At 36.5% G+C, this 15,960-nt stretch overlaps 1 long non-coding RNA gene across 1 annotated transcript in view; it reads right to left on the bottom strand.

The window, feature by feature from the left end:
• LOC129045995 (uncharacterized) overlaps window positions 1-15,960 on the bottom strand; it is a 345,862-nt gene that overhangs the window by 325,362 nt on the left and 4,540 nt on the right. Inside the window, exon 2 of the long non-coding RNA XR_010409386.1 lies at window positions 12,617-12,780. This is a non-coding gene — a long non-coding RNA (uncharacterized LOC129045995). The remainder of the gene's footprint in view (window positions 1-12,616; window positions 12,781-15,960) is intronic.

Raw genomic sequence — 15,960 nt, 5'->3', positions numbered from 1 at the left:
AATAGCAAAATTTCATATGTGCTATTATAGAAAAGAGCAGAGTGGGCTGTGAGAGAGAATGTCTTGGGGTCAGGGAAAATGACTGAGAGCATTCATTGTCATGAACTAGGACACACTACTGCATGACAGAAAGGAAGTCACAGTACTTGTCATGGTTCATAAACGCGCATTCGTTGCTTAGCTCAAAGAGACTAGCACACTATCAACTGGTTTTATAATTGAGGTTCACTTTTTTAATACAATCTGCTTCTAATTCCTGACTCCTATGTTTAGTGCAAGTTCACCAGGAACGAATGAAAGAAATTCAGTTTTTATTACCCTGATATTTAAGGCTTTCCCCCAGCCTTCCCCATTTCATTATCATGACTCATTTCTCAATTCTCTCTTAAATTTAGACCATGCTGGTGTCCAAGTGATCTATGTGCTATCCACAAGCATACCCTGTCCCCTTGTTTCTTCACCCTCACTCACCTCTTTGACGTCTGCCTGTGCTTCTTCCTCATTATCTCAACTCTTCCAAAATCTTACTTGTCCTTTGAGTTATGACTCCTGTACCAACCAATTCCAGAAACTTACTATGATTTTTCTGTTTCCTAAGCTTCCACTCCACATTGTACCTCACCTTTGTCACTTATTCCGCTCTGCCTTCTACTGAAGTTTTCATTTGTTGCCAAGGGGTTGGGGGTAAGGGAAACAGGTGACGATGGTTAAAGGGTACAAACTTTCTTTTTTTTTTTTTTTAAAGATTTTATTTATTTATTTGACAGAGACAGAGATAGTGAGAGCAGGAACACAAGCAGCGGGAGTGGGAGAGGGAGAGCAGGCTTCCTGCCGAGGAGGGAGCCCGATGTGGGACTTGATCCCAGGACCCTGGGATCATGACCTGAGCCGAAGGCAGACGCTTAACGACTGAGCCACCCAGGCGCCCTAAAGGGTACAAACTTTCAGTTATAAGAGGAATAAATTCTGGGGATGTGATGTACAGCATGGTGACTACAGATAATGATACTGTATTGTATATTTTAAAGTTGCTAAGAGAGTAGGTTTAAAAAGTTCTGACCACACACACAAAAATTATAACTATGTGAGGTGATAGATGTGTTAACTAACCTTAATGTGGTAATCATTTTGCAATCTATAAATATATTATTATTATATTGTATCCCTTAAACTTATACAATGTTATATGTCAACTATATCTCACTAAGCTGGGGAAAACATTTTTAATAAAAAATAAAAGGTTTTATTTGTTTTATCCTCAACCTCCTTATACATTTCCCAAGGAAACATGAATTCACTCTTTTTCAGTATGGAGTCACCAAGAGTAGGAAGTAGAGGAGTGAGGTCAGAGCTTTCCCTCTGCCAACAAAAAGTTCGGTTTTTATCTGCTTCACATAACAGTATATAGACTTCCAAGAATATATCATTTGAAGAAAATGTTCTGTCATTAAAAAATGTTCAAATCTTAGGGGTGCCTGGGTGGCTCAGTCGGTTGAGTGTCTGACTCTTGATTTCCCCTCAGGTCATGATCTTGGGATTGTGAGATTGAGCCCTGTGTCGGGCTCCAGCTGGGCATGGGGCCTGCTTGGGATTCTCTATCTCTATCTGTCTCTCTCTACCCCTACCCCTCCCACTTGCTCGCTCTAAAAAAAAAAAAAAAATTAATGTTCAAAAATTGTATTTATTTTGGCATCCGCCCCATTCCAAACATTATTTCTTTCCCTTGGGTGGTGGGTAGCAATGTATATGAGCTAAAATTAGTAAGATGATTAAAATTGTCCTCTACCTACCAGCAGGTAACAATAAAGGGATATCAAGTATGAGAAAGCTCATATCAAATCAACTGGCATATGTTATTGATTGCAAAAATCATTTGCTAAAAAAATAGAAGTGGCAAGCCAACAAAAAAGCAAGTACTTAAGGTAATTGCTAGTGATGAGTTCAATTTGGATCAAACAGTCATAGAAAAACATGATCAGAACTTCCAAAAATGATCAGAACTTCTTAAAATAAGTATTAACCTGATATGTGGGCAAATATTAAATTGTAGTGCATATTCATGTTTGAACTCCTTACCTAAACAAACAACCATAACTATATGCTATAATCATACCATTTTAGTCCTCTATCTTTGCTTTACCCTCTATGGTAGGCAAAATAATGTGCCCCCAAAGATGTCCATATCCTAATGCTTAGGGCCTGTGAATGTGTTACATTATATGGCAAGGGGAAGATACAATAGCAGGTGGATTTAAGATTGCTAATCAGCCAAAATTAGAATAAGGAAATTATCCTGGATTATCCAGGTGGGTCAATGTAATCATAAGGGTCCCTCAAATGGGGAAGAGGGAAGCAGTGGAGTCAGAACCAAAGAGATGGCATCATGAGAGAGACCTGGCTGGCTTTGAAGACTGAAGGGGGCCAAGAGCCAAGAAACCCAGGAAACCTCTAGAAGCTGGGAAAGACAAGAAAATGGATTTTCCTTTGGAACCTCTAAGAAGAAGAAATGCAGCCCTGACAATACCTTAATTCTAACCCAATGAGACCCACTTCAGAGTCTGGATTCCCAGACCTGTAAGATAATAAGTCTGTGTTTTTTTTTTAAGCTATTAAGTTTGTGGTAGTTTTTAGCAGCAGCAATAGGAAACTAATGTATGTGCAAAAATTATTCCAACCTTCCCCAAATGTCCAGAAACTGCTCCCTTACCAAGTATCCTGTCCTATTTCAATCAACTGTCAGTACTCCCAAACTATCTTTATTTGTATGATAAATATAATCTTATAAGATAGTGATGTTTTCTATAAATTGCTTTGTCAAAACAATTACTAGGAAAGATATTACTGAAGACTTAATGAATATTTAAGTTATAATTATACAGCTATTTTAATTAATGTCATTCAGATACCAATTTAGAGAAAAATATATTTTTAAATCCTCAAATAGCACTCAACAATTTTTATGAGATATTTTATTTTTGAGAAGACAAACCTGCTGTTTGTGTTGAGTTGATCTCTTCTTAAAAACAGACTATTTAAGAAAATTAGTCATTGTGTGTTTGATCTTCCAGTAATAGGCACATAAGCGAAACATAAGAGAAGGAGGAGAATAAAGGTGTTATCTCACTTCTAATGCAATTTCACCAAGATAGTAAAAATGTGTTTAGATGCCTATGAAAGTCAAACACAACTGGGAATTGCAGAACTCAAATTAATATTCATGGGCATACAGATTGCTTCTGTTTCAAAAATGTTTTCATTTCAGTATCTTTTAGAAAGGTATGAGACTCTTGTTATCTAAATAATGAAGTCATCACCAGGTAAGATTTGGCAATGTATTATGAATCCCTGTAAACCTCAGTTTTTCTTTTTTATATGATTTTACTAGACTACCCCATATGGGTTAGTTCTGAGGATCAAATGAGATGATGTATTTAAAGCAACTTGTAACCTGCCAAATTACTTTTCCCCCCTCAGTTTCTACTATAGGTCAAACACAAAGATAGGCACACAAGAATTAAACAATAACTGAACAATTAATGTACAATATAAGACACAGAATGCTATGAGGATCCATGGCTAACACAAGTTGAGAGGGGAACTGTGAAATATTTCCATTCCTAGGAAATGAGAGTGCCTACTATGTGCAAGGCACTATGCATACTAAGTGTTTGTTATATCATTTCACCCTCATAGTAAACCGATTAGATAGTGCTATTTTCTCTTGTAACTGATGAGAAAGATCAGGCTTATGTAAAGATAGGCTAACTAATTTTTCCAAGGCCTAAGAAAAATAAGGAATAAAGCCAAAACTCATTCATTTTTTTCACGGATTTATTATTGAGCACCTACTATGTGTGAGGCATGTTCCAGATCCTGAGGTTACAGTAGTGAAGACAACAGATAAAAATACCTACCTTTGAGAAACTTATATTCTAGAAAGGAAAATACACAAAATAAAAATTTTAAAAAATATATAATAGTAGATCACGATAAATACCCACTAAAACAAATGAAACATGGAAGTAATATAGAAGGGGAGTGAGATTGAACTTTTAATTAAGATGGTCAGCAAACTCCTCATGTTGAACATGTTAAATTTGACATACTTGTTAGGCATCCAAATGTATTTGTTGAGTAGGCAGTGAATATACGAGAGAAGGTGACATTTGAGTAATTGCTTAAAGGTAGTGAGGGAGTTAGACGTGCAGACATCGAAGGAAAAAGTATTTGAGGAAGAATAAACAGCAGTCAGAAAGGTCCTGAGATGAGAGGTTGGTGTGGCTAAAGCCAAGTGAGAGAAGGGAAGAACAGCAGAAGATGAAATCTGGATGGTAATGGTGGAGGGGGGCAGCTCTTGTACTTCATAGTCAGGTCTTTGGCATTTCCTCCTGATTAAAACAATAAGAGAAACAAAAACAAAAAACAAACAACCAAAACCCTGGGTTTTTATTCTAGGAGGATGTGTTTTAACAGGATCACTTTGGCTCCTATGCCAAAAATAATCTGAAGAGAGGAAGCAGGGAGGCAGGTTAGAACGTGTCTTCAGATGGCTGAGTAATATTCCACTGTATATATGAACCACATCTTCTTTACCCATTCATCTGTTGAAGGGCATCTCGGCTCTTTCCACAGTTTGGCTATTGCAGACATTGCTGCTATGAACATTGGGATGCATGTACCCCTTCTTTCACTACATCTGTATCTTTGGGGTAAATACCTACTAGTACAATTGCTGGGTCGGAGGGTAGCTCTATTTTTAACTTCTTGAGGAACCTCCATACTGTTTTCCAGAGTGGCTGCACCACCTTGCATTCCCACCAACAGTGTAAGAGGGTTCCATTTTCTCCGCATCCTCGCCAACATTTGTTGTTTCCTGTTTTGTTAATTTTTGCCATTCTGTCATCTAGGAACGAAGATGTTCATTGAAAGATCGTTTCTCTATGATGTTATTTCTTAGACTTATGTAGTGGGCCTTTCCTTATGCTTAGACACACACATTTCAAAACACTTATATCTTCATTAAACAAGATGCTAGTTGCAAGTTGAAAAAAAAAAGAACATGTCTTCAATAGTCTAGATAGTCTAGACATCAGAATGTAGGGCCTTGTGTTAACATGTTAACAACAGAGGAGTGGCAAGTTATCTCAATATATTTGAAAGTAGAGCCAACAGGATTTGCAGATAGACTGAGTATGGGGTATAAGAAAAAGAGAAGAATCAAAAATGGCAGCAAGATTTGAAGCTTGAGCAGCCAGAAGGATAAACTGCCATTAATCTTTGGGAGGAAGAGGTTTGTTGGGAAATACCAGGGGCTTTGATTTGGATATGGTAAGTTTGATATTCCTATTAGACACTCATGTGTACTTGTCAAATAGGAAGCTACATATATCAGATTGGAGTTTAGTGGAAAGACTCTGGGCTGGACAAAGAGATTTAGAAGCCATTGACATTTAAATGTTATTCCAGATCTGTCTGATTCCCAGACCCAGCTCCTAACTGTTGAGAACAATTCTCCAGTGCATTTCTACATGTCTCAGATTACCTTTTTAAGGACGTTTACACCCCAAACATCCTTAGAAACTGGAGAGAGTATCTCTCTTCCTTCAGGTTGAAAGGCTGATTTGCTTCCTGATCAAGATAATTAAGGTAATGTCTCCCTTGGAAGCAAAGATTGAACAGACTGGCTTGCAGCTTGCAACCCCCTTATGAGACTGGTTTCCTAAACTCAGTGTTCCTCAGCTATGACACAAATCCATGGTGTGTGCAATGTCTACTAGGACCCAGTCTTCATCACCCACAGATGATGAAGGGGGATCCAGAGGGACCAGTGCAATCATGAAGCTCATGTTGCCTGATGTCCCATGAGTAATAAGCTGTTTAGATCCACTTAAGCTCATTGTTTCCTTACCAACAAAATTTACGGAAATGTGGGAAATAGGTTCGTCTAGCAGCTGAAGCAGTAGCTGCTGCTTAGGGACTGTTTGACCACTTAACCAGAACTACTATGTAAGAAAAAACACTGAAAATTTTATAACAAGAGCAAAAGCATGATCTGACTTCGAGTTTGAAATTAAAATCCCTCTGATACCAAAGGGAGAGTTGGACTGGAAAAGAAGAAACAAGAGTGGAAGAAGATAAACCAGTCAGACTGCTATCGCAGTAATCCACACAAGAAACGATAGAGGCCAGAACAAAGGTATTAATAAAGGCAACTGAAAGAAAGAGACAGATTTAAGAAATATTTTAGAACTAAAATCAATTGGCTTTCAAGTTGTGTCTTTACAACTTCAGGTTAGAATAACTTTAACTTTAAGTAAGAGAATAATTACGGTCACTTTCTTATATGAGAAGAATGGAGGTAGGCATAGTTGCCACATCCTGTCAGAACTCTGTGCATTGTTCTCAAGCAACAGCCTGGAGCATCATATCCTCAAACAGCAATGTCCATAAGAGGAAGCAGAGAAAGGTCTTTCCCAGAAGCCTTTATGCAGGGTTCCCCTCAGGTTGCATTAAACAGATTGGGCTGAATGCCCATGCCTAAATGCGAGTAAAGTTGGGAAATGAGATCTGGCCCTTTTGGCCTCTATCATGGTAGGGAGGTTCTAAAAGCAGTGAAAAGAAGGTTGGGATTGGCTGTTGGAGATATAACCAATAGTGTTTCCCAGGGTAGCTCTGGAGGCTAAGAAAGAAGTCAAAATAATTGCTTAGACAACTGACTTGGACTGATGTGCAGATGGTATCACCATTCACGGAGGTAAGCAATGCGAGAGGGGAAGAGAGCCAAAGAGGGAATCTTGGAAAGAGAAGCCCATTTGAGAGATTGAAAAGGAAAGTCCATGAAAGTAATAAAGAAAGCAGGAGAGGGGCTACTAGGTGGCTCAGTCAGTTAAGAGTCCAGCTCTTGATTTGGGCTCAGGTTATGATCTCAAGGTTGTGAGATGGAGCCTGCTTGAGATTCTTTTTTTCTCTCTCACTTCCTCTGCCCCTACCCACCTCCCTCCCTCTCTCTCTAAAAAAAAAAAAAAAGCAGGAGAGGGCAATATTTTAAGATGGATGAGAGATCAATGGTAATAAATGCTTCCCAGAAATCAAATAAGATGAAGAACGCCTATCAATTTTGGCAGCAAATATGTCACAGAAACTATTGCCAAGAAAAACACATGGGAGGTAGTTAGAGAGAAATATTTTTTTTTAAAGATTTTATTTATTTATTTATTAGAGAGCTAGAAAGAGAGAAACAGCATGAGAGGGGAGAGGGTCAGAGGGAGAAGCAGGCTCCCCGCGGAGCAGGGAGCCTGATGTGGGACTCGATCCCAGGACTCCGGGATCATGACCTGAGCTGAAGGCAGATGCTTAACTGACTGAGCCACCCAGGTGCCCTGAGAAATATTTTTTTTAACTATTTATTATGCTGTTTATTTTTTTATGAGGGCAATGGGAGCCCATAGGGAAAGAGCTGAGAGATAGGGGAATAAGAATGATCTCTAATGGTGATACAATTGTAACATAACAACTGCCAGGAAGTATCCCTGCATCCCTTGGATCACTGTAGAAACAGCACAGTCATCTACCAAGAATCTAGGATGGTCTGTAGAGCTCCCTCTTTCTCCTCACATATAAAATATCGGGAGCCACTGTGCTTGCTTCGGCAGCACATATAAAATATCAGGAGCCACTTCTCATTTCTGCCCTTTGCTTCTTATTGCTATTTTATATTCTGAAGAATAAATTTTCTTTATAAAAGTTAATTTTCTTCACTAATTTGCTTCAGTTCACTACTCACAAATAGGGAGAAAAATTAAATTTAAGGAATATGCTAACCAAATAAAAGCACAATTCCTGTGGCAGTGATCTGAGACAGAGTCCCAGTTCATGTGGAAGAGTTTTTTTTTTTTTTTTAAGATTTTATTTATTTATTCATAAGAGACAGAGAGAGAGAGAGAGGTAGAGGCAGAGGGAGAAGCAGGCTCCCCCCTGAGCAGGGAGCCCGATTCCAGATTCGATCCCAGCACCCTGGGATCATGACCTGAGCCGAAGGCAGACGCTTAACCCACTGAGCCACCTAGGTGTCCCTGGATGAGTTGTTATTGGCAAAAAAAGATCCTAACATTTTACATCACTATTTTATGTTTTTCTTTTCCTGTTCTCTGGTAAAACTTTTAAATATTATAAATGAAAGTAGATACTAAGTTGTATATTACAGTAAATTTCAGTTTAATGGATTTTTTAAAAATAGTCTCTATTGTCTGTTATGGCTATGCTATAGGGGGTCAGCCAGAATGAACCACTATCTATAAAGAACAATTGGAAAAAACAAAACCTACAGTTCTTAAGAAAATGCTGTCCTATCAGCGCAGCCTGTTCTATATCAGGTTCAGTCATGCCCTCTTGTGTATAACTGCAGCATAGCAGCTTCCATTTTAAATTGAAATACAATGAAAACTGTTTTCAGGTTCTATGTTCCAGGTTCTATGCTGGGCACTGAGGATACACCTGTGGATAAGACCTACAAGGTCCCTATCTTCATAGAAATTATTTAGGACTTACTTTAATTATCACATAAGTTTAAATTCTATTTTAAAATCTGTGTATGAAGAGTAAATGTGTCATTATATGGTACAAATATTTTTATCAGTTACAAAAATATTATCGGGGCGCCTGGGTGGCTCAGTTGGTTAAGCGACTGCCTTCGGCTCAGGTCATGATCCTGGAGTCCCGGGATCGAGTCCCGCATCGGGCTCCCTGCTCAGCGGGGAGTCTGCTTCTCCCTCTGACCCTCCCCCATCTCAAGCTCTCTCTCTCAAATAAATAAATAAAATCTTTAAAAAAAAAAAATATTATCAATAATTTCTTTAGTCTATAATCTTCAATTATCAATTCGGTTTGCCCCTAAACTTTTCTTCTTAACTTCTAGTGGTAAAAATTTCATAATACACTGATTTAGTATTATAGCTATTATTTGCAAAGATAACCTTCAATAAAGTATATCGTTATGTTTAATTCTAAAGCTCTTATTTAATCTCAGTGTTAGTTGTCACTGAGAAGCCTCCAAAGCTATAATTTCATAGTTTATGATCCCAGGAAAACTTTCTTTATTAAATTACCAACAAGAGACAATGCTTTAGTTTCTGCTATTAAAATTGAAATCCCCTAAATCTCATTATATGTTCTTACATCTGCATTTTTATGATGCTTATCTAAAAAATCTTCTGAAAAATCTCAGTGCTGATATAAATTCCTCAAATTTTATTACCTGGTTTTTGTGGCTTTCAAAAACAAAGTCTTTGTTTCAATTTAAAGGAATGGCAAATTAATTGTGTTGGCCAATATTGATGGCATATTATGTAGCCCAGAATGAACCTTCCTATAATGAATACAAATATATGATATAAACCACGGTAGGCAGATTTGGGAGAATTTGACTTTAAAGAAATATTTAAATCAATACTCATCCATTCTCACCCTTAACAGATCATCATATCTCTGTATCAGGAGATTGTGCGGTCATTCCAAAAGTGTGAAGACCCACTGGGCATTTCCCATTTAATCAATTGCCCAATCCCTCTTATTCTCCCTGTAGGAGTGCTCTCTTATTCTACTTCAGTGTTTGTAGGGACTATCTAGTTAAGGTTAGCTGTATGAGTGGTGACTTTAACTCCTCCTCTAAGTATATCAAACCCCAAATGACCCCAAATAAACCTAAATTCTAATTTAAAACACCAAGCCTGCTATGGAAATGTAGCTTCAAATCAAGTTCTCCAGTCTCTCATTACAACTAAATGACTGATTCAAAAGCCCGCTTACATTAAAAATCTAAATGCCCTCATTGCCCTTGCAGACTGTACATTTTCTTTAAGAAACAAATAATATAATCGTCTTCTACTTTCCCCTAGGAATGCTTTTGCCCATCTTATTGTATATATTTAAATATCTGGCTAAAATTATGAATGAAAGCTTGTCAAATTGTAATGCTCCTGCAATGCCTACCTTGTCTATGGAGACCTAAGTCATGAACTAATAACCTAATCTGACCAACATTTACTCCTGCCTGATGCAAAAGGTAAGGCAACATCTTTGCTTAGGAGTCATGAAACCCACCTCAGCAGATATTTCCAACATCTGTATTAGCTCATATTTGAGTGTGGAGGGATCCATACATGATCACATTCTTTCTCTAATGCATTACAACAGATGTGCATCAGTTAGCAATTGCTATAATAATAATGTGAAATAAACCACTACCAAGCCCAATCATATTAGAAAGGGTGTAGATATAAGGAAAGATAGAAAATTGAAGCCATTTCTGCAATCAGTATGCCACAAGGTATCCAGTAATAATGACCATAAAATTATCTCCTTTGTGAATCAAATCAGACCTTACTTTTGCTTTTATTATAAACTCTAAAATTAAAACACACATGCATGCACACACAAACTTTCTGGGTGCCCCCCCAACACTCATGAGCTCAGTCATGTTAATCCCTATCTCTACAGTTGCTACTTACAGCAAAAGGTTATTCAAGATTTAGACTCACTTTTCATGTAAGGGCTTACAAATATTTTCATGTAATTGACATGACACGTAAAAAAAAGAACATATACATACAGCATACTGAAGTAAACTAGTGGAGTTTTGAGGGCATCTATATCAGGCTAGTAGAAAGTTGCATTAACTTCTTCCTATTGCATAGTTCAGAAAAGAGGAATGACAGATAAAGCATTAAGAAAGATATTAAGTTTTAATTTGTATAAAACTTCCAAATAAAATCTTTTTATTTTTATTGGCTGAGGAATTTGAACTTGATTCCATGAACATAACATGTTTTTCTATTAAGTTTTATGCTTGACATGGCTATAAGTAATCCCTGATAATGACTTTTTAATGAAGAAGCCTCTGAAAATTCAATAGCTGCTTTTGTAGGAAACAAATAGGTTGTAACACTGACAGAAGAAAATGTATTACTTTTCCACTAACCACAGCAACTCACTTCTCAGCATTAGACAGAATTGGGGTAGTAAAATTTCATTAAGTGGTATTTTGAGGATCCAACCATTCTTTAAATCTAGCTGAGATGGAGTCAGAGAGATCTGATTCACCTTTCTGGCTTAAACAAATAAAAAACTGGACAAAATATATGAAACAATAACTCTTAAGACACTGTACATTAGGCAACAAAAGGCAGTGATCTCTGAGTAATGGGAAATGAAAAGCAAGCCCTATGATTATCCCAGCTTAATGCCTAGAGAAAGTTCTTACAATGTAGTACAAGGAAAAGAACTCAGGCAGAGACCCATGGTCTCTCTGTGTTGAGGAGAGACATTTGGGAGTCCAAGGAAGCCATGGTTCCACAGACCTGCAAGATCACAGATAGAGAACTTAAAAGATCTGAAGAGTGTTCCCCTTAGTATTCAGCTAAGTATCGATCAGCACAAACATGTAAGGAAACTACCTGAGACTGAGAACCCCCTGAAAGGATCAGAGGGAATGGTCTCTGAGGCACACATAGGGACAGACATAGTTCCTGTTCCCAAAACTAGGATAGAAAAATCATAATTCATGAGATAAGGTTATAATACTAACAATAAGGTTCTTGCTTTGCAAGTAGGAGAAATTAACTCTAGAAAAATCCCTGCTCTAGTCCCACCTTAGAAAGCTTGAGAGCAGGACCCAAAGGGAGCAAACTATTTCTAAGTAGCTTAGCCATGTCCCAGAACAATTCTCAAGGACATTTTTAGAAAATAGCAATATCCAGCACACAAGATGGTAAAATTTATGATGTTAAAGTCAAATAAATATTATCAGGAATACAAATAAGCAGGAAAATATGAACCATAATAAGGAGAAAAATCAATCAACTGAAAGAGAACCAGATCTAACATGAGTGATAAACTTAGACAAGGAAATTTAAGCAGTTATTATACTTATATTCCATATGTTCAAGAAGCTAAAGGAAAGATTAAAGATGTTAAGTAGAAACATGGACAATAAAAAAAAAAAAAAAAAAAAACCCTCAAACCAATTGTTTAGGGATGAAAACTACAATGTCCAAAATGGAAAATACCCTGTATTTTGTTAGGTGACAATACATATCTTAACAGATTTCAGAAGGTTGAAAACATATCAAGTATCTTTTCTAACCATAATGGATTAGAACTAGAAATAATAACAGAAGGAACATATACAAACATGTGGGCATTAAGCAACACCCTCCTGAATAACAAAGAGGTCACAGAAGAAATAGAAAGAGAAATCAGAAAATATCTTGAGACAAATGAAAATGAAAACAACATACCAACCTAAACGGGATGCAACAAAAACAGTTCTAAGAAGGAAGTTTATAGCCATGAATGCCTACATTAGAAAAGAAGAAAGGTCTCAAATAAACAACCTAACTTTACACCTCAAAGAACTAGAAAAAGAAGAATAAATCAAGCATAAAGTTAGCAGATGGAAGGAAATAATAAAGATTAGAGAAGAAATAATCAAAACAGACAATAGCAAAATAGAGGGTGAAAATTGTGATCATCTCAATAGATACAGGAAAAAGCATTTGACAAAATTCTACACCCTTTCATAATAAAAACTCTCAACAAACTAGGTATAGAAAGAATTTACCTGGGGGCACCTGGGTGGTTCAGTCGTTGGGCATCTGCCTTCAGCTCAGGTCGTGATCCCGGGATCCTGGGATCGAGCCCAGCATCGGGCTCCCTGCTCAGCGGGAAGCCTGCTTCTCCCTCTCGCACTCCCCTTGCTTGTGTTGCCTCTCTTGCTGTGTCTCTCTGTCAAATAAAGAAATAAAATCTTAAAAAAAAAAGAAAGAATTTACCTGAACATAATAAAGGCCATATATGATAAGCCCAAAGCTAACATCATAATCAGTGGTGAAAACTGAAAGGTTTTTTTCTAAGATCAGAAACAAGACAAAGATGCCTACTCTCACCACTTCTAAACACAATACTGGAAGTCCTAGCAAAAGCAACTAGGCAAGAAAAAGAAATAAAAGGCATTCAAATTTTAAAGTAAAAAGGAAATTATCTGTTTGCAGATGGCCACATTTCATATGCAGAAAACCCTAAAGACTCCACAAACTATTAGAACTAATAAATGAATTCAGTAAAGTTGCAGGATATAATATTAAAATATAAAAATTAGTTGCATTTCTTTACATTAACAAAGAACTATCCAAAAAGGGAAATTAAGAAAACAATCCCATTCATAATATTATAAAAAAGAATAAAATACTTAAAATAAACTTAACCAAGCATGTAAAAGACATACATTTTAAACTATAAAACACTGATGAAAGAAATTAAAGAAGACAAAAATAAATGGGAAGCCATCTCATGTTAATGAATTGGAAGACTTAATATTGTTAAAATGTCCACACAACCCAAAGCAATTTACAGATTCAATGCTATCCCCATCAAAATCACAAGGGCATTTTTTACAGAAACAGAAAAAAAACAATTCTGAAATTCATATTAAACTACAAAGATTCCAAATAGCCAGAGCAATCAGAGAAAGAACAAACCTGGAGGCATCACACCTCCCAATTTCAAAATATAATACAAAACTATGGTAATTAAAACAGTATAGAACTGGCATAAAGACAGATATGTAGACAAAGAGAACAGAATAAAGAGCCTAAAAAACAAAACAAAACAAAAAAAACCCATGCATACATCACACAGCCAACTGATCTTTGACAAGGGAACCAAGAATACACAATGGGGAAAGGATAGTCTCTTCAATAAATGATGCCGGGAAAGCTGGATATCCATATGCAAAGCAATGAAATTGGACACAAAACTCAACTCCAAAGAGATTAAAGACATAAATGTGAAACTGGAAATTGTAAAACTCCTAGAAGAAAACATATGGGAAAAGTGTCTTGACATTGGTTTGGTGATGATTTCTTGGAGCATATGCAGTAACAGAAAATAAACAAGCAGGACTACATCAAACCCAAAACTTTTACATAGCAAATGAAATAATCAACAGAATGAAAAGGCAACCTACAGAACGGGGGAAATATTTGCAAACCATATGGCTGGTAAGAGGCTAATACCCAAACTATATCAAGAATGCCTACAACTCAATAATAAAATAACAACTCAATTAAATAATGGGCAATGGATTTGAATAGACATTTCTCTAAAGAAGACACAGAAATGGCCAACATGAAAGTATGCTCAATATCACTAATCATGAGGAAAATACATATCAAAACCACAATGAGACATCATGTTACACCAGTTAGGATGGCTATTATCCACAAAAAAACATAACAAATGTTAGCGAGGATGTGAAGAAATTGGAACTTTTGGACACAGTTGGCGTGAATATAAAAAAAATGCAGCCACTATGGAAAACAGTATGGCAATTCTTCAAAAAATTAAAATATAAAACTACCATATGATCCAGCAAGCTCACTTCTGGATATATATCCAAAAGAATGTAAATCAAAATCTCAAAGAGATATCTGGAGTCCCATGTTCATTGCAGCACCATTTATAATACTCCAAAATATGGAAACAACTTAAATATCCATCAACAGTTGAATGGATTAAAAATGTGATATATACATATGATTGAATAGCATTGAGCCTTCTGCCTATGCAATGACATGGACAAACCTGGGGCACATGATGCTAAAAAAGATAAGCCAGTCATAAAAGGCAAATGTTGCATGATTCTACTTTATATGGGTTATCTAAAAATAGTCAAACTAAGAGTAGCAGACAATACTTTGTTGCATGCCAAAGGCTGGGGATAGGAGAAGATGGCAATTTGTTGTTTAATGTATATAAGGTTTCAGTAATGCAAGATAAATAGGTTCTAGAGATTTACTGGATAACATACAGTCTATTATGTTAACAAACTGTACTATACACTTAAAAAATTTGTTAAGAGGGTAGATCTCATGTTAACTGTTCTAACCACACAAAAAAGTAGGGGACAGGGAAGAAACTTTGGAGGTGATGGTAATGTTTATTTCCTTGATTGTGATGATGGTTTCATGGGTGTATGCATAGGCCCAAACTTAATCAAACTGTATACATTAAATATGTGCAGTTTTTCTATATCAGTCATACCTCAATCTTTTTTTTTTTTAAGATTTTATTTATTTATTTGTCAGAGAGAGACATAACGAGAGAGGGAACACAAGCAGGGGGAGTGGGAAAGGGAGAAGGAGGCTTCCCGCTGAGCAGGGAGCCCGATGCGGGGCTCGATCCCAGGACCCTGAGATCATGAACTGAGCCGAAGGCAGACACTTAATGACTGAGCCACCCAGGTGCCCCAATCTGTTTTGTTTTTTTTTTAAAGAAATAAACTTAAAACAAAGACTTGGATAGGTTAAAAGTAAAAAGTAGAAAATACATACCATTTGACCACTAATCAAAAGAAAGTTAGAATGGTGATAATAATATCAAAGCGATATCAGAACAAAGAATATTACCATGGATAAAGAAGATCTTTTCATAATGATAAAGTGGTCAACTCACACATTCTAGGTAGTTCTGCTTGTAAGCATTTTCACCACATAACTAATTGGCCACAAGGCAATTTTGCTATAAAAGATAAAATCATCAAAAATAAAAAGGCATTCACTAAAAAAGACATAATGAAACACAAAAAAGGAATAACAAAATTAAGAAGACTCTTGTGAAATATGAACTATTTGAATATACTTAAAATGTGTGTGGATTCATGTCAATGCTATGCAAATAACCGATTTTTTTGTGTGTGTGGATTGTAACTAAGCACTTGTCTTCAAAGTCTTTCACTCATAGTATTACACATTTTTTTTGCTTGCTAATTTATCTCCTCATTCAGCATCACACTTTTTTTGCTCAAATTTCTTCCTTCTTAAAGAGAGGTATCAGTTTCCAAATGCTAAGTTGCAATTATGGAACTGAATTTTGTATTGCACTGTGAAAGCCTTCAGTGCCGTTGTT

Source organism: Mirounga angustirostris, unplaced genomic scaffold (genome assembly GCF_029215605.1).
Source record: "Mirounga angustirostris isolate CCGP_5_RB_7025 unplaced genomic scaffold, mMirAng1.0.hap1 SCAF_2, whole genome shotgun sequence".
Classification (NCBI taxonomy): domain Eukaryota; kingdom Metazoa; phylum Chordata; class Mammalia; order Carnivora; family Phocidae; genus Mirounga; species Mirounga angustirostris.
This window is presented reverse-complemented; position numbering and strand designations above follow the sequence as displayed.